Genomic DNA, 21,020 nt, shown 5'->3' on the forward strand with positions numbered 1-21,020 from the left:
CCTGGAGCATGTGGTATGGAGGGATTGGGATTTCTTTAGGTGTAGCATATTTAGCAGCTCTGGGTCAGACATGGCTTTGTAGGTCAAGCAGAGATCGCCTCTAAGAAGGCGATAAGAGACAGAGTATAGCTGGCGTTTTTTGAGTCTGTCCATATAGGGCATGTGTCTAAGGCCTAAGATCATCTTAGTGAGGTATTTTTGTGGCCTTTCCAGTTGTTGTAGGTGTCTAGTGCGGTACATACTAAATGAGGCATTGTATTCTATAATAGGTCTAATGAGGGATGAGTAGAGAGGGATTATTATCCTCTTTCTTCCTGGATGAGAAACCTTTTGTAATGAGATGTGCCACAGAGAACGGCTTTCTGACTACACTGGCAATGTGGTTATCAAAGCAGAGGCTGCTGTCAGAATGTGTCCCCAGGTCTCTTATCACACCTTCAGTGTTTAGTGGATTATCACCTATGTGGTAGTTCATGGGCACCGACTTTTTCCCAAAGGGAATGACAATGCACTTTTTGGCATTGAGCTTAAGGCCATGGTTCTGGCTCCAGTCATTGGTGTCAGTGAGGCCTTTCTGTAGAATGTCTACATCATTTAGAGAATCAGTAATGGCTCCCAGTTTGCAATCATCTGCAAACTTGGTCAGCCAGAGTCCCTTTGTGTTGGCTTGAACTTCAGAGAAATAGATGCCAAACAGGAGAGGACCTATGACCGATCCTTATGGAACACCACTTGTAAGTGGTCGGTAGTCAGATATGGAGTCCGCTACTTTCACAGTGTGGGTTCTATCAGTAAGCCAGTTGGCAACCCAGCTTATGACATAGGGATTTATGCCTAGTTTAGTGAGTCTATCTATGATTTCTGAGTAAAGGATGGTGTTGAAGGCCTTGGCAAGATCTAGGTAGGCTGTGTGAACTACCTTGCCCTCATCCACATCTCTGGTGACAGAGTCGAAGAAGTCTATCAGGCTGAACAGGCATGATCTACCTTTCAAAAACCCAAACTGCATGGGGTCCAGAGTTTAGAGATTCCCTATGTTCTTATTTTTATAAACAAATGTTCCAGGATGATGTGCTCCATAGCCTTACATATCAGACTCATCAGGCTAATGGAGCGGTAGTTCCCAGGGTCAGTAGTCGCTCCCCCCTTTGTGGAGTGGGATGACCATAGCACTGCACCATTCAGTAGGAACAAAGCCTGAAATGAGGCTGTGATTGAACAGAGTACTCAGGTGTGGTGCCAGTTCACTTTGTAATTCATGTAGAACACAGCCAGGGGTATTATCAGGTCCCATGGAAGCTGTATTCTTTGCTTTGGACAGTGCATTTTTTACCTGTGTAGCTGTGATAATAGGGACTTGGCATTCCTCAAGTATTTATATAGGCCCTTTAGGGGGTGAAAGGGGAGTAAAGTTCGCAATGAACCTGTCGGCCTATATGTTGGCAATATCAGTTGGTGCTGTATATGTTTTGCCATTGTGCTGAAACTCAGAGGAGATCTGAGGATTGCCATGTAGATTCTTGACATAACTATAGAATGCCTTGTAGTTGCCTTTAGAATCTGCAGCAATTTTGTTCTCATAGCTAGCTTTAGAGGATTTGATGATGGATCTCAGTTTTTTGCTGAGGCTAACAAGGGAGTTTTTCCAGTCTTGGGACTTCACCCTTTTCTGCAACAGATGTTTCCTTATGTTGTAGAGTTTGTTTATGGTGGGGAACCACCAGATTGGTTTCCTTTTTTTTTGGAGAGGAGCATCTTGGTTCTGTTTGGTATGGCCCGTTCCATGCACTTGTGTATGTGTTCATAAACTGCACTGGTGTATGATTCAGTCATGCACCTATTTTCCATTTGCATGGTTGTCATGAAGTTAGCCACCTCTGTTTTTAGAAGTCCAAAACTGGCTTTGAAGAAGTTTTTTATAGTAGTTTCCTTTGGGGTGATGAGAGTGGGATGTGGATATCCATGATGATTAGCTTGTGGTCAGATCTGACCAGGGAGGAGTTGATTACTGGTGTAGAGCAATGGTTGCCCATGTTAGTAATGACCAGGACAAGGATGTTTCTACCCTTGGTGGGGGTAAGAATGAGTTGGTCCAGGTCATTGAAATTAATGTGGTGCATGAGTATTTTTTCCAGTTAATGGAGGGGTAGTTAAAGTCTCCACGCATAAGGGTATTGGGTTGTACCCTAATATTTTCCAGTGTGTTTAGGAATGTGGAGTGGGAGTCTTGGGACATGGTGGGGGATCTTTAGTAGGCTACAACCTGGATTGCAGTTTTACCCAGTGTTAGTTGTACTTGAAGTATCATTGATGTGTTATGTTGGGCTACTAGTCTGGAGGTGTGCATATCCTTTATAAATATGGAGACACCACCGCCTTTAGTGCTTCGGTCCAGGTTTAGGGGCCTAAAGATGTGGTATAAATTATTGCCTGGTAGTGCTGGGGTGCTCTCTAGAGCCTTGAACCAGGTCTCGGTCACTGCACAGATGCTGATGTTCTCCATTTTAAGGAGTGCTTCGAGCGAGTGCATTTTGAGATTTAGACTTCTAGTGTTGAGTAGCATTACCCTCAAATTTTGTTTTCTTGTAGCTGTTATGGTAGTAATATTGTCTTCAGGACATTGCCTAAAAAAAGGTACTATAGGGGTGGCAAGAGCCTTGGCCAGTATCCGGAATCCCTGGGGTGACAGGTGCAGGCCATTTCTGGTGAAGCATTGAGGTCTGTCGATCATGTCATCCCAGGCAGACAGATACTGGATCCCCTTAGAATGACACCAGAAATTTAGCCAATTGCTGGTCAATCATTGTCTGCTTGTACTGTGGTTTCATTCTGGGTGATGGTAGGATGCTACTCAGAGCAAGGGTCATACCTGCCTGGGCTACAAGATCCGAGAGCTCCTCTATGTCTCTTTTCATGTAGTCCAGGGAGGCACATCTCAGGTCATTCACACCAACATGGACAATGACACAGTCATATTTGTACTTGTTGTGGAGTGACCTAAGTGCATGCATTATGTGGCAGATCCTGGCACCTGACAGGCAGCTGACTGTAACTTTCTCCTTATTCAACCTAGTGAGTGGGCCATCAATGTTCCTTACTATTGAGTCACTTATGACTAGTGTATTGGGTAAGTTGTTTTGCGTTATGGGTTTTGGGTGAGTGGCACACTGTTTATGTGAGCTATGTGTCTCATGGTTTGTGCTGGGATGTGGTTGTTGTTTCCATTTCTGCCACAGAGGTCTCTATTGTTTGGGAAGATTTTTATTGAGAGCCTCTGCAAAAGTAGGTGTGTGTTTTGTGTTACTATGTGGGGGTTGTGGTGGTGTATGTTCTGGAGGGCTATGTGTTGGATGTAGTGTAGTGCAGGTGTTAACCTTCTTCTCATGACTGGCTAATCAAGTCTTGGCTGGAGAGTGCTTGGCTTCCAATTTGGCTATATATGTACATCTCTCAGAAGTGTTGGGAGGTAAGAGGAGAGGGTTGTCTGCGTACACGAGGCAGTTGCTACATTGCCTCAGGATGCCCAAGTTCACCGGGTTGATGGAAGAAAGCACAGGGAACTGGCCTTTGGACATGCCTGGATATGAGCTCAATATATTAAGTACTGAGGACTTTTACAGGAAAAATGTCACTCATAGTGTCTGAGTCTGCACAGAGCACTGCCAAACACTTGAGGGAAAAATAATATGTAGACCCTGTAAATTTAAAGATGAAGTATTTAAGCAGATATTCTAAAGTAAGGAAGAAATCAAGCAGTACTTAGTGAAAATAAAGAATTAGCTTGTCAAGAATGATAAGAAGAGGGGAGTCGCGTGAATGGCTACTGCCTGGCTACTACTAATGCTGGTCTCAGCACAGCTGCACTCTGTTGGGATACAATACTCCTTTGCTTCTTCTCTCATCAGAAACAAAATGTTAGCACCAATCCCAAGACCAAAGGCAGGCTACGACCTTTTTGGTGATCCACAGTCTTGTCCAAGATGATGCAAGGGTCTGCAGGCTTGTAGCCTTTTTCTGGTAGATGCCTTGAATAGCAACCAGACCAATCAAGTACGTGAAGCACAGACACTCACTTTCCAACCAGAAAGAGCCAGGAATCAATGCACTCTGCTCCTACTTTCACCAGGATCGGAATATAAGCACAGATTCCAAGCTGTCACCTATAAAGCAGTTATTAAGCTTTCTGCTGATCAACAGTCTACAGGAAATAATGTAACTGCACTCCTTCTCTCACCAGGAGAAAACAGAAACACTAATCCCAAGATGACTACTGAGAGGCAGAATGTGGGCTCTCAACTTGTGGTCTTGCAATAGATGCTTAAAGGTAAAATGAAAAAAAAAATGGCTTATCCTAAACACTGCAGGAGTTAGATGCGAAAGTAGGTAACTTAAGTTTTACCTGTCTAAAAAGTTAAGTTTTAGTGGACAATCACTATTTTTAAAACAGCAAGATAGATTGAAAGGGGGTGGTCACTTTTTTATTCTGGTACTATGGAATACAGAAGGATGGCCAATAAATTTAAATAGTTGAAGGGGAGTGATTTCACAAAATGATAATTTTGTGCTTACTCACACCAACCAGTAAAAGCAGAGAAGAAATTAGATATATGGTCAAATTAACATAAGGGGCAGGCAACTAGAAAGACAGTGTTTTTTAAGAACACAACAATAACCGGCTGGCAGGGTGGGAAACATTTCTGTCTGATTTACAAGAGACAGAGTCGTGGTGTCTTTTCAAGTTTTAATATGCAGTTAAAAGCAGAATACACGTAAAACACAGTGTCAACCTTTCCCTCACAGCAAACTGTAGCAGTCTGGTGAGCCTTTCCAGTAAAGCCTTACAGTGAAGGACTTCTCTTTCTTCTTATTTGTATTATTATCCAATGGTGCATATTTTCTATAATATCTGCCTATGGGGTAATTGCCCATAGACTTTTGTACCTTTTTAAGACCTTCTACCAACACTTTTTTTGTTATAACCTCTCCTTTCAAACATGGAAAAACTCTTTTCTACCTCTTTTTCAAAATCTTGGTCGCTACTACACAGCCTATGCAGTCTTAAAAACTCTCCATATGGAATATATGTATCAGAGATAACTGAGAGACTGTCCTTACTGTGTCGCAGAACCAGTTGTTCAAAACAATTCATGATGACTAGAGTAAGTGCTACTGGATGGTAGTGATTGAACCTACTGATGACAGCTTTCTTTGGCAGTGAAATGATTGCAGTTGACTTCAGACAAGATGGAATAGTAGATATTGACAGAAACAGATTGAAGATCTTTATGAAGACCCCACAGAGCTGGTCCATGCATTCTTTCAGCACTCATTCCTTCACTCCATCAGGGCCAGCAGCCTTTCTTGTATTGACTGCTTTGGGCACATGTCTTACACCATGCTCTTGTACTATGAAGGTATGGTTTTAGGAAGCTGGTATACATGACGTGATACTGCTGTGGCCTATCTGTTGGTGCCTAGGTGTGACTGTCTAGTCTGTTTACACCTCAAAATGGGTGAAAAAGTAATTAAGTTCCTCTGCCATCAAGGCATTTCCATCAGCAGCCATATGGTTACTGGTTTTATAATTGGTGATGTGCAGAATACATTGCCATTGTTTTCGTGAGTCCTTGTTGGTGAAGTGGTCCGCTATATTCTTTTTATATGCCATTTTAGCCTATTTGATGGCTTTCTTTAGGTTGGCTCTAGCCACATTGTAAAGGCCTCTGTTGCCAGACCTGAAGGCTGTATTGCAGTGCTTGAGAAGAGATCTGACCTCCTTTGTCATCCAGGGCTTCTGATTAGGGTACATATGAATGTGCTTGCTGACAGTGACATTGTGAACACAGGTTTTATGTAGTGGAGTACCACTGATGTGTGTTCTTGCAGATTCTGATTCTCTAAAACATCCCATTTAGTTATTTCAAAGCAATACTGTAGCTGTGAGAGTGCACCTTCTGTACACATTTTAACAATCTTTGTAGTTAGTCTTTTCTCCTAACAGGAGTATATGCTGGAGTCAAGAGTATGGACAGATGGTCTAACTGGCCAAGATTAGGCAGCTGTTTTGCCCTCTAGCCATTCTTGATATTTGAGTAGGCCTTGTCCAGTGTATTTTCCTCCCCGGTTACACATTTGATGTGTTGATGAAATTTGGGGAGAACTGACTTTAAGTCCATTTGATTGAAAGCACCAGCTATGATATGAACAGCTTCAGCATGGATGTTTTGCTGCAAGTTAATGATTTCAAACCAGTGACCTAGAGCTGTGCAAGCAGTAGCTCCTAGTGGAATGTAAGCAGCTATAACTATAACAGCAGTGAACTCCTGACCTCCCGAGGTAAATAAAAGGGCCTACATTTGATTGTCATATACTCCAGGTCAGGAGAGCAGTAACTGTCTATAATATTTGTGTTGGTAGAACAGCTGTTATTCACATAGATGCAAAGCCCCCAACCTCTGCTCTTACCTGAGTCTTTATTCCTGTCCCACCAAAAAGCTGTGAAGCCTGCCAGCTCAATGACTGCATCTGTTACACGAGTGTAGCCATGTCTCTGTAAATAATAAAATGCAACAGTCTCTTACAAGTTTGTTGTCAAAAATCGGTAGCTGAAGTTCATCCATTTTGTTTGTGACAGATCTGGAATTAGCAAGAACTATGTAGGGAAGAGGTGGCTTGTGAGGATATTTCCTTATCCTAGCATGTTGGCTGAACCTTTAGCCATGCTTTTGCTTCCTTTGTCTTCTCTGCCTTCAACTCTTGTTTGGGCTGATAGCAATCCAAGGAGAGCCTGGTGCTCTTGCTTTTGCCTCTGGTATGTCATATGAGTGTGAGAATTCACTTCTAACAACCTGATAGCACTGAAATCTGATATGCAAGAGATCTTGCTGACTGTATCTAAGATCAGCCTGACTGAACTTAACAGTAGAAAACATACATACAAATACAAAAAAACACAGAAAACAAGCACCAAGAAGGAGAGAATAGGGCCGCTGTGACTGTATGCACCACCATCTTGAATTTTTTTTGCTTTTTTATGCACTCTTGTGCATGCATACCATTTAGCTACCATGCTTATGTGTTACAGATCCAAGCATGCAATGCAGATATTGCTTTGTGACATTTAATTATGTTTCAAAGTGTGCTTGGCACATATTATCATATTACATTTTTCTTCCACATTCAGCTCTCCATGCATAGTAGCAGTTAACATGCAAATATTACAAGTACATTGTAAACATGTGTGTTAGTGACATAAATTCATAGTCAATACATGTTTGCCATAGTCCAGCACTACCACACTGGTATGGTTAAGATTTGTGTATTGCTATATCATGCATGTGCAAGAGAAGTTCATGTCCCTGCCCATGTTTTTTGGATGACATTTGTCATTCGGCCCCATTGGCATAATGCCATGCTGTGTGGCATGTGTTGGCAATGTTGATGCCATACTGAGTCATATAAAGGTATGCCATGCATATGGGCAGTCCAACTTTACTGACTGCATAGGCTGCCAATATAATGTTCATGTTTAGACAGTGGTAATGATAATCTATTCAGTAACAGTGCCATATGCCATGCTTGATCTATGTTACATTTCCACATCCATTCAGTACTCATATAAATTCACACCTTTCAGAAAATGAGGTACACATTCAATAATGTACGTATATGTCTCTGCATGTAGTTTGGTAAATATTGAAACACCACTGTACCTTTGCCATGTGAGTATCCACTGACTTACCATTGATGTGCTGTAATGATGCTCACAGGACAGTCCTCTGCTTAGTAATGAGCAGGGTCTATGACATATCACTGCAGTTGTTTATTCCACATTGTCATGACGGTATATGTGTATGTGATGGAAATTCTTAGTTTACTTACCTATGCCTATTGATGTTACTTTATTGCTAATTACTGTATATGTGTGATTTATAATTGCCCATTTTTGTTGACGTCACCAAAGCAGTCTGTCCATGTCACATACATTTGCATTTTGCTTAAATGTATTTTGGGTTGGCTTTAAGAGCACCCAATGTGGTGTATACATGTATTTGTAATGTGTAACCTTACCGTGTTGTCCTGCTTTATCATTGCTTTCTTTGGTGTGGACCCAGGTTGTCCATCTTCTTCCACTTTTGTAGGTACATACTGTGTTTTGCAGATAAGTTTGCATCTGTTGCAATTATTGCTCATTGCCATGTATTAGCTTGTTTACAAGGTCAACATGTGCCAAATCTATGGCCATTATACAGCTGCAGGAGATATGCACACAAGTTGCTGGCTATTGTTTGCTATACATCTTTCTTCTCATTATACTTGTGCTAACCTTTGTACATTGTTGAAATTCTTTGTACATTGTTGAAATTCATGTGAACATGTGAACAACCTGACATTTCTTTATATAGCTCTACTGTTAGATTTTGTGAACATATATTATTCTTACATGTCATTGGTGTGTCTATCTGTATTGACATTGCATTCATGTAATTTCCATTTAGGCCACTGACAGTTATATATATATATATATATATATATATATATATATATATATATATATATATATATATATATATATATATACACACACCTACACCTGTGTGTTGCCTTTGACATGGCATATGCATTCTATTACATGTTTATTTGGGTTGTATACATACCTCTCAACCTGGAAACATCAAAAATCTGGAGAAAGGCCCATGAAAAACATGTACAATTCTGTATTCTAATTAACATACAATTTGCATACATAATTGTGTAACCCTGCCAACTCCAGTGGAATTGTGGGATACCAACTTTCAAACACAAACTGAAGAACATAACCAAAATATGGTCCCAGACCCTGCAGTAAATGGAAACCATTTTTTTTTAAATGTGTAGCAATGATGTTCACAGGGAAGGGAGAAGACGATTAACCTTAGGATTTTGTTTTTGGTGACTTGCAGTATGTGGGTTTTGTGCTAAAAGTAGGGCATTTAATGGTAGGCAATGCTCTAATTTTAGCAAAATAATATTATAGTTTACTAGGACCTCCAAAAGTCATTCTCCATGACCTACTGTTCAGTGGCATAGCCAGAGTTTGTGGTTTGTGCCACTTGGAGCTGTCTTTCAGTTTGCCGCCCTTCCCTCCTCACAAAATCATGGTTGAATGGGGCCACCATACATAGCCCTCACTCCTGCAACCATTCCAGTGTCCCATTACTTGGATATTTCACTCCATTTACCATAAACACTGTAATGTGCATACAGTGTTTATTTGGATATCACATCCAAATAAATGATTGTTTGGATTTCACTTAAAACTTGTATTTTAAAGATATGACAGACCAACCACCATGGCTAAAACCTTTTAGTCATCTGCTTTACTTTATTTATTGAAAAACTTTTACTTTACATTTTATAGCACAAATACTAATAGACATCTGCTAAACAAAGCAATACAGTCTCACAATGACAATAGACTTAGCATTAAAGCTTCTCTGCCCTTGGAACTTACATTTATTGAAATAGCATTGAAACCAACATTCACAGAAAATGCAAAATTCATCTAAATAATTCCACATTAAAGAGATCTGTAAGTAATGAAGAGGTTGATGCTAGCAAACAACTTTATATTCCATTGTTTCATCTGCAATGAAAGTGCATGTTGCCCTTAAAGAATAAATTGCCTATGTTACATTACAAAAATAATAAGCTAGTAATATTGTAATAGGGAATGGATAACATTGATAACAGGTGCATAGTTACTAGGTATCTCTGCCAAAGAGGGCAGTCTCAGGACTGCAGCATCAATGCCCTTTAAATCTACAAACCAGTACAGTACTCCAGCTACCTACTGTGGGAGTAGAACCCACAACCTTCTGCAACAAAAGCAAGTATATTACCTGTTGTACTACTAGCACAGACTTGGTATAAGCAGCACTAAACTTCTCTCACACTGAAGAACTACACAGGATAAGAAATCTGGAAAAAGCCAAAATTTATTGGGGGTGGGGGACAAGGGCCCAAAACCATGGACACATTTTAAGCATTGCTTTTATAATCTTAGAAATTTGCTAAAATAAAATGTTTTGTTGCCATGTGTTTCCTGAAAGATAAGAAGTCTCAGACTTAAATGGTTATCATTATTTAGTGAATTAATTTCTCACTAATTTGCCAGAAAACAACAGATTTTAAGAGGACCAGACCAAACGTATGAAACTTTGGACAGTTGAGAAACTCCTTGAACCATGAGTGGTGGTATGGGTGGGGAATTTAGGCTCTTGCTCTTTGTAACTAAGGTACAGGGCTTGTGTCTGGGTAATGCTAACTACCGGTTATACCTACCTGGGGCATTACACACACACACACACACACACACACACACACACACACACACACACACACGCACCTAAACTACAAACTAATAACAGCGCTCACTTAATTGCAAAGGAACTAGCAGAATTCAAGAAATAAAAAATGAACATTCAAAGCCCCTTACCCTTCAGTAATAACAGCCAGAAAAGAAACCTAACACTCTCCAATTGAGCCCATTGCAAAGGAACTAGCAAAATGCAAGAGATAAAAATAAACCATTTCTATTTGTGCCCTTAACAACAGTAGGTCTCATAAAAGCAGACAGTGTAGACTTGCAATATATAAAAAACTTCTAGTCTGAACTACAAATTCATTAACAGCTCTCACTTAATACATGCAGTACACAGTCTTTCTAATTGAGTCATTTGCAAAGGAACTAGCAGTGCAGACAGTACACTCAAAAAAACGTTCTCTCTCCCTTGTCGTATATAATATACATGTAAACACAGTTCAAAGTAAACATCAGTGCTAGAAAAATATTACTGGACTGTTCATAAGATGGTAAGAACTAAATAGTCTTGTACAGAAATGTAATACCCATGTAATGGACCACAGTTCAAACTTCAAAGTAAACATCAATACTAGAAAAATAAACTAAGACCATTCCTAAGAACTAAACACTCTTTTTTTTTTTTTTGGCTTACCGGAACCGGTGAAGAAAGAACTACTGCCGTAAAGATAAATTAAGTAGTAGTAGTAGTAGTGTCTCTCTCTGCCTTGTGCTGATGTCATTGCCCATGCCCTGCACTTGATGACATCAGGAATGGTCCAAAAATAAATAAATAAATAAAAATAAAAACATCAAAAAAACTCTGGGAAATTTGGAAATTAAAGGGACCACATGGGAATTCGTGGCAGACCAATATTTTGCCCTCCAAACCAGTATTTACCAAGGCATGCAGTTTGGTTGAGAGGTATGGCTGTATATACCTGGCTGTGTGTGTAGCAGCCAGTTTTTTGCTTTGCTGCAGTACTACAGCAGTCAGTTTTTTACTTTGCTGCAGTACTGTTGCTTGGCACTGTGCTTGGTTTTGTACCTTTTCCATGAATGACTGGAGGTTCTGTTCTGTCCTCTGCTAGAATTATCTAGCATTCTAAGATTTGCATTTTTTCATCTGGGATGTTGCTTGGCTTACACTTGCACTGCCGACAGACTACTTAGATATGTGTTTTTTATCCACTGTGTACTGTGATCCCTATTTATAACCCTACAACATACATCTACAATTGCTGATACACTTCCAGGTTTGACTGACACACAGTTTTGAACATGTCATAACGTGATAGTGCATATATAGATACATTTTTGTGCATTTAGCTATGGCTGTTATACATTCCCACCCTGTTTGACAGCTTTCCATTGACCATGTTGTTCAGTGTGCTGACCATTTAATTTAAATGCCCTTAGGTTTTTTTTCCAAACGTTGTCATGTGTTGTGATATTTGCTTTATGTGTATACTTGCTGTGATGGTCTTCTCTTCCTCTTTCCCCATCTTTCGCTTTCATTCCATTCCTAAAAAAAAATAAAAAATGGGGCCTATTCCCAGCAAAAAGCATTGCTCATATCCCTCTAGCTTTCACTCAGATTTTCCTATTCCAACATACCTCTTTTGTGTCTGTCTTCTTCACCCATACCGCATGTCTGCTTTTCTGTCTCCCAATTTCCTTGGGTGTGTGCATTACCTGTGTTTCCCACACATGTCCTGCACCCATTGTTAGCTAACATTAACTATGGCAATGTGAGCATGACTGCCCTTCACTTTTATTGATTTTTTATTAATAAATGTATTGATTCCATCAGAATCTGTAAATGATGGCTATCATGTTTCAATAATAATGGACTTACAGAGATATTCTACAGTTGTCTGTAAGTTTACTGGATAAATCTGTTAAAAATATGTATTTATGAATGTCAGATTGCTTGGATTATGAGATTCTTTCCATAACTTTGGAAATGTACATCATACGTTGACAGCAATATTTCATTACTTATGTAGTACTTCCAACTGATATACAGTGCACAATTACTACTGAGATACTCCATTGTGCACAGAGAAATTCTGAGTTCACTGTGGTATATTTACATATTACATAGTTATCTGCAACTTCTCCTCTGATAATGGTGTAAAACACCGAATTCTGCAAGCTTTATGGAATCTGTCCCACAGTCTTCAAGTACTGAATGTTGCCTATCTATCTTACTAAAGAAGAATTAGAATTTCTGAAACGACCATAAAATGTAATGTATGATACTTTTTACTCATGCAGATTAATTGCATGAGCCCATGTCATCTTATACTAAGCAAGGAATTCATTTAGTAATAAATCTTGCTGTAGGTATTTCTGTGGAATGTTGTAAAGAGACTTGATTAATTTAAAGCTGTCTTTCTATACTGGTGGTCTCCTCTCCAGGGGTTTAGCTATGAATCTAGGATTATATACAGTACTTGCTGTCTGCCTTTGGTTCTCTTATTTGAAAAATGTATGCCACTTGCTTTTGTCAGTATATTTGCCATCTGCAAATTCTGTCATTTTTGCACTGTTTGTGTTATTGTAGGCCACTAACATATGTCTTAAGTCATTTTAATGAAATGGATGTAGAAGTATAGCTTACTAATGTGTCATTGATAGTTGCAAGCAGCTGTATGAGCTGTATGAAGATATGCAGTAAAAGAATGATTTTGAAACATAGGATAGCTTCTAGCTAAAAAAGTGAAACAGACTATGATGAAAATGAAATCCCATGGACTGTGTGGCAAGTATTCTTTCACTAAAAAAGAATGAGGCCTTTTATTTCAATAATTTATTAATATTACATAGTATTGTGATCATAACACATGATGAAGTATATTTCTAGGAGAATGATAAAATTGATTTTAAAAGGCAGGATGTGAAAGCTAATTTTTTGCAGATACTACCTTACAGAAAGTGAAGCATGTTGTGTAACCATTGATTGTTGTCTGTCTAATCAGTAGTCAGTGACTGCTGCTGAAATTGTAGCTTTGATAAACAAACTGTGGCTTCCCTTAATGATTAAAGGATATATGGAGTATATTAAAGGGCAGCAGTACTCTTAATGAACTTAAGAATGTATTACATGTTGTAGAAACAGCTGAAATCTTCAATGGAATGTGGATTTGTTGGGTTTGGATGCTAAGTAGGCCTTACACAGAATTTAGTGGCCTTTTATAACCATTTTTATGACCATTCTGTCAGTGGTAAAGTTTCAAAGTTTTAAAGAAACATTGGACACTCTAAATTGGCCCTAGGTGTGAGTGCCTGTCTGTGTGTGTGTGCCTTCTGGGGAAGGTTGGGCGTCGGGCTGGCAACTCGACACTGTAAAACTCCACTGCCAATCATGAGCAGATAGGTGATCCGCTGTGGTGACTCCTAACCGGGAAAAGCTGAAAGAAGAAGAAGAAGAAGATGTGCTGTATACTATATGTCTTTGGCAAGTATCACATGTAAACATATTTATGTTCCTACTTTTCAGTACTGTGAGTGGAACCATCTGTTGACATCTTTCTTCAACAATCTTCAGTCTCTCTCTAGAGACTTATTATGCAGCATAGAAGTAGACCCCAACATTCATGGACTCTACCTTGAAGGTGCATCTGTTTTTGTTTCTGTTTTGGCTTCAGTAAATGACATGCATGCCCTTTTCAGGGATCCATGGAATAGTGAATAGTATTTTGAGAGTAATGCATATCTGTCATCTAGCAATCCAAATAAAAACTTAATATCTAGCAATCAGTATTTTACCCTGTCACTTGAGAAAATAGCAAAGCATTGAATGCTGATATTAGATTGGAATGGGTACTTAATGGGTTTAAACATTTAGTTATATGGATTTCATAAGCACTGGATTTGATATTTAAATAGAACTTTTATAAAGTTTGAGATAATATTGCATTTAAACTTAGCAAAATCGGTGCAGTTAGATTATCGTTTTGGGAAAGTAACATTATGAAAATGAACATAATTCTTTGTCTCCTGTACTTCATTACTATTCATTGTGCTCTGCTTGTACCTAAATTGCTTCTGTGAAAAAGCAGTCATAGCTCGGTTCTTTGTTTTTTTTTTTCTTTTTTTTTTTTTGGGGGGGGGGGCAGAATGCAATATAATGCCTTAAATTTATACTTGATGAAATAAGGATTTGATTTATCATATCTGTGAATTTATAAGTGTCACTGCATTCCAGTGTTAAAATGAGAGACGAAGGCAGGAGATTATTCCCCATTTGTAATACAAATCAAACAGACTATGATATCAAAGTGTAACTATCAACACAGTTACCTCCATTCCTGTGTTTTTGACATCCCCATGTGCTTTACACAGGCACCTCCATTTTTGTGCATTTAACATCATCTGTGTGCTTTCATGTTACATTTGTTCAGGCCGGGTGTAGCACTACCACAATGACTGAGACATGGTATACTCTCAACCTCTAAGCACAAGACAGCTGGACAAAAGTAAAATTAATGGGAGGGGGCAAAGGCCCAAAATCAGGGATGGATTTTAAATATTGTTCTTATAAACATAGAAAGTTGCAAGAACAACAGGTTTTACATTAGCATGCATTTTCTGAAGGTTATGAAGTCTGAAATTCAACAAATTAGTGACTTCAGTCCTCATTGATTTGCTGAAAAACCACACATTTTCTCAGGAACAGACCAAACATGTAAGACAATAAATTGGATATTCTGTGAAAATCTGAGCAGTTGAGAGGTATGAGGCACAGGTGTAAGCCCCACACTAGCAGAGATGATTAGCAAGCATTACTAGTGGGCTCTCCTTTTAATATAAGTGCATGGTAATACAAATTATAACTGCATGACTTAATCTTAACAGCTGTACATATGGAGATTTTCTCCAGGCAGTATTATAGCTAAGGTGGTGGGCTTTCAGCAAGCATGTCCTCTCAACCATATTCATTGACTTAAAAGGTATGAACAAGCCACTATGGTTTTAGGGCACCCCCCTACCCCACCCAACCATTTAATCACTATTAAGGCATATTATGTGTATTTCAAGGAGGTTAGTGGGAAGCAAATGTCAAGGGTTTTAAATTTTATGTTGCTTTTTGTTGTGAAACACTAAACTCAAACCAAAACTATTTACTTGGACTATCAGTTGGAATGCAACTCTGAAGACAGTCATCATTTCAGAGAGATGGCTGTCCAGGGTACATCTACAATTCTGATGAAATCTCTCAGATCAAGATGGTGAAAGGCCACAACTGCTAAGAGAAATGACAGAAAGCATTTGCTTTACTATTCTATCCACCTCAAACAAATAGAAGAAGGCCCATAAACAATGCATTTAACGTTCAGTATGCCTTACATACTCCATTTAGCTCATTACCATGTCCTAATACTAGACCACAATGGTCAGAGAACACATTCACTTATATCCATACCCCATTATGTGCCACCCACCATCATGAAACCATAACTAATAAATTACATTATTTGTCCCATTTTATACATCTGTAATTTCCTAAACTGAAATTACCAACTGTCTGAGTAGTCGGTTGTGCAAAATAATTTACAGTTCTTCTGACATTTTCCTTGAGTCTTTATATCTTCCTATTGTTATCTGTATTCATGTTAACCTCACTGGCATATGGCACTATTTCCTGAAATAAACATTAATACTTTAATAACTGCAACAGGCAAATGTCTGCCTTGTCTTGTAGAGTACAAACCCTTATCATTAGAAATTCTGTATCCTTACAAGACATATAAGTACATAAAGCTCTCAACATAAAAACATGCAAGACCTTTCCCACTTTTATTTCCCAAATCTTAGCAGTAAATTACGAAATTTCTTTTGAATAGCCCACTACTACATCCAGCCTTTAACATGTAATCCTAGCTTCCTCATCCCAGCAGCAGTCTGTAATCTAAAATCTCTTAAAATCATAAAAGTAAGAGTAAGCTCCTGTATGTAATCAAAGACATAGCCAGAAGTAGGGTGAAGGGGGTGGTTACCCCTGCACAAACTCTTCAAGGGTATGTTTAACAATGGGTCAGTGAAAGAAGTCTGGCAATCATGATTGTGCTTGCTTAAATGCTACTAAGCCAGTGCAGATGTGCTATTTACTATAACATGGATTTATTATAGCTCTTTGCTACAGTTTAGCAAAGGTGATTTAGAATAACAGCTCTTTCTTTAATTTGATTATCTTTATTTTTTAGTGTGTCAGCCACTGAATGGAAATTATCAAAGCTATTTGATACAGTGAAGAGCTGTTATGTATAGCTGTTTGCTTAGTCTGAAGATCTTTTCTTTTTTCCTCAGCTCTGAGAGGACTTATTTTGATCTTTGGCTTCAGATGGGGGAAGTCTGCCATAAGGGGGCAATGCACAAAATATCAACGCACTAACTGACTCCCCAAGAGAATGAGAAGAACGAAATGTCATAATTTCAGTTATTTATGTAAGTTCAGTTTGTTCCCTGATAAAAGAAGCTGGTCTATTAAAAGTTTCACTCATGACCAGGGGATAATGAAATAGTTACAAAAATAGAAATTAAACCTGATATTGAGGAACATCTGAAAAGTTAAAGTGTATATAATATTGTGACAATGTGAGGTATTGCCAGCTATGCTAGAAGAAATGGGGCAGTGAATGCGTAACATATGCAGCATAGCTAGCTGGAGTTTTGTAAAGAATTATGTGTCATTTGTATATCAAATTGATTTGTATAGATTGTATAGATGCTTGTGTTGTAAAATGTATTTGTAAAGTTGCTTGTGTTAAAATGTGCCAACAGAAAAGAAATACACTAACACTTTATTCATAGGTGACTCTATAGTCTGGCACAATGATGTCCCACTCACTAGACTGAACAAGGAGAAAATTACAGTCAGCTGCCTGTCAGGTGCTAGGATCCGCTACATAACGCATGCACTCAAGTCACTCCACAACAAGTACAAATATGACTCTGTCCTTGTCCATGTTGGAGTGAATGACTTGAGACGTACCTCCCTGGACTACATGAGAAGAGACATGGAAGAGCTCTCGGATCATGTGGCCCATTAAGGTATGACCCTAGCCCTGAGTAGCATCCTGCCTTCGCCCAGAGTGATACCACAATATAAGGACAAAATGATTGACTTCAACAATTGGCTAAGCTTCTGGTGTCATTCAAAAGGGATCCAGTATCTGTCTGCCTGGGATGACATGATTGACAAACCACGATGCTTTGCCAGAGATGGTCTGCACCTGTCACCCCTGGGATTCAGGTTACTGGCTAAGACTCTTGCCACCCCTGTAGTGCCCTTTTTAGGCAAAGTTCAAAGGACAAAACCACCACCGTAACAGGTACAAGCATGCAAAATCTGAAGGTAATGCTACTCAATGCTAGACATCTAAACCTCAAAATGCACTCTCTCGAGGCACACCTAAAATGGAGAACATCAGTATCTGTGCAGTAACTGAGACCTGGTTCAAGGCTCCAGAGAGCACCCCTGCAATACCAGGCTGCAACTCTTACCACACTTTTCAGCCACCAAACCAGGACCGAAACACTAAGGGTGGAGGAGTGTCAATATTCACCAAGGATATTCACATCACCAGGCTAGTTGCCCAAAACAATGCGTCTGAAATTCTCCAGGTTCAACTAACACTAGGTAAGACTGCAGTCCAAATTGTAGCTTGCTACAGATCCTCCACCATATCCCAAGATTCTCACTACACCTTTCTAAGCATACTGGAAAATATTAAAATAGAACCAAACACCCTAATACTGGGTGATTTTAACTACCCTGCCATTAACTGGGAAAACTACTCATGTACCAATACCTTTGCCCAACGGTTCTTGGAATTCATAAATTTCAATGCCCTGGATCAACTAATCCATACTCCCACCAGGGGTTCCAATATCCTAGACCTGGTCATTACCAACATGGGAAATCAATGCTCCACACCTATGGTCACCCCCTCGTTAGTCAGGTCTGACCATAAGCTAATCACCCTTAATATTCACATCCTACCCCCACCCCCAGTAAGGAAACCTCCATAAAAAACTTCTCCAAAACCAACTTCATGCTACTCAAGTCAGAAATGACAAACTTCATGACACCCATGCAGATGGGAACTGAAAGTTTAACTGCTGAATCCTACACTAAGGCACTGTACGACCACATCCACTCATGCATGAATCTTGCCATCCCGAATAGATCCAAAAAAAAAGAAGCCAATCTGGCAGACCCCTGCCAAAAGCAAACTTTACAACAAAAGGAAGAAATTGTTGCAGAAAAGAGGAAAATCCCAGGATGCAAAAAACTCCCTTACCAGCCTTAGTAAGAAACTGAGATTCCTCATAAAATCCTCCAAAGCTAGTTATGAAAATAAAATTGCCAAAGATTCCAAAGACAACCACAAGGCATTCTATAACTATGTCAAGAATCTCAATGGCAATGCTCAGATCTGCTCTGAGCTAAAACAGAATGGCATTAAATATACTGATCCCAAGGATATTGCCAATATCCTGGCAGATCGATTCAGTGCCAACTTCACCCCCCTCTCACCCCCTAAATGGCCCGTCTCAATACCGGAAGATTGCCAAATTCCAGTAATAACGGCCACACAGGTAAAAAATGGACTCTCCAAAGCTAAGAATACAGCATCCATGAGACCAGATGACATCCCAGGCTGTGTATTACATGAACTACAATATGAACTGGCACCTCATCTAAGTGTCATGTTTAATCATAGCCTCACCTCAGGTTTCGTGCCCACTGAGTGGCGCAGAGCTACAGTTATCCCACTCCACATGGGGGGAATCCACCTTGGATCCCAGAAACTACCGTCCCATCAGTCTGACGAGCCTTATCTGCAAGGCCATGGAACGTATTATCATGGAACTTATAAACAAAGACATTGGCAACCTTCAAACACTGGACCCCACCCAGTTTGGGTTTGTGAAGGGCCGATCTTTGCTACTGAACCTGATTGATTTCTTTGAATCAGTCTCCAGAGCCATGGACAAGGGTAAGGTGGTTGACACAGCCTATCTAGACCTTGCCAAGAGCTTTGACACCATCCCCCACTCTGGAATCATAGATAAACTTACTAAGCTGGGCATTAATCCCTTCTTCACACAATGGGTTGCTAACTGGCTTACTGATAGAACCCACACTGTAAAAGTAGCCAACTCCAAATCCAGCTCCAGACAAGTGACAAGTGGAGTACCTCAGGGTTCAGTCCAGGGACCGCACTTGTTTGGCATCTACGTCTCTGAAGTACAGGCTAACACTAAGGGAATCTGGCTAACAAAGTTCACAGATGACTGCAGACTGGGAGCCATTATTGAATCCCTAAATGATGTGGATACTCTACAAAAGGGCCTTACAAAAACAGATGCTTGGTGCCAGAGCCATGGACTCATACTCAATGCCAAGAAATGCATAGTTATCCCCTTTAGGAAAAAACCTGTACCCGTGAATTACCATATAGGTGGCAGTACACTAAAAATCGAAAGTGTGATAAGAGACTTAGGGACACAGATGGACAGTGGTCTCACCTTCGATAACCACATCACCACAACAATCAGGAAATCCTTCTATGTGACACACCTCATCACTAAGGGCTTTTCATCCAGAAAAAAGGAGGTCATTGTCCCACTGTACTCATCCCTCATTAGACCCATTATAGAATACAATGACCCATTTGGTATGTACCTCTCAAGACATCTGCAACAACTGGAAAGGCCACAGAAATAACTCACTAAAAGAATCATAGGCCTAAACAGATGCCCTACGCTGACTGCCTTAAGAAACTCCAGCTATACTCTGTCACATATCGTCTACTCAGAGGCGATCTCTGCTTAACATACAAGGCCATGTCAAAACCAGAGTTGTTGGACATGCTACACTTAAAGAAATCCCAATCCCTCAGAGCCATACACTCCAGGGATCTAAACCTTTTCATCACAATAAACAAAATATGCTGAAGGGATAGGTTCCTGACCCAGAGTCTCCCCAGACTCTGGAATAGATTGCCCATACATGTCAAGCAAAGTGCCTCTTTGGCCCTCTTCAAAAGGAACCTTGATGATTGGATGGGAGAAAGGAAATTCACCCCGGGGATCACGTCAGTCACCCTGCTAGACAGGGGTCCAGGGACGTAAATAGTGTGGCAAGAAATAGCCAGGGAATTGTTATGGCTAGGCTTGTATAGGCCCTAGGGCTGATAGCCTAGTACCAACCTATGAACCTATGTGAGACTGTATTATAACTGTTGAAATTAATATTATAACATTGGATACTGGAAGACAAGAGGTTAATCTCAGTCCAGCTAACACTGAAAAAATAGTTTGAAATTACATTACCTAGTAGGCCATAAAGATTGCATCTTGCAGTTCTGATTGCAGCTGGCGACAAAATGTCTGTGGAAACATGGACTAGGAATCCAGCTGTATTGTCTGTAGCAGGGAAATAATTGCTACACTGGAAGGGTGGAAATGTTAAAATATTTTTCTGACTTCTAGAAGCTGCGACAGATCTTAGCAAAGCTCTGTGCGTGTGTGTATTATTAACAGATCTGTGGTAAATCATGGCAGCCTCTAGTGAGGGGATAGAATGGGAATCAGAATTCAGATGACCAGATGTATTTGATGTCATTCTATAATCCAGGGCAAAAATGATGTTTTAATACTA

The sequence above is a fragment of the Protopterus annectens genome, chromosome 1.part2 (assembly GCF_019279795.1).
Source record: "Protopterus annectens isolate FY-2018-M chromosome 1.part2, PAN1.0, whole genome shotgun sequence".
Classification (NCBI taxonomy): domain Eukaryota; kingdom Metazoa; phylum Chordata; order Ceratodontiformes; family Protopteridae; genus Protopterus; species Protopterus annectens.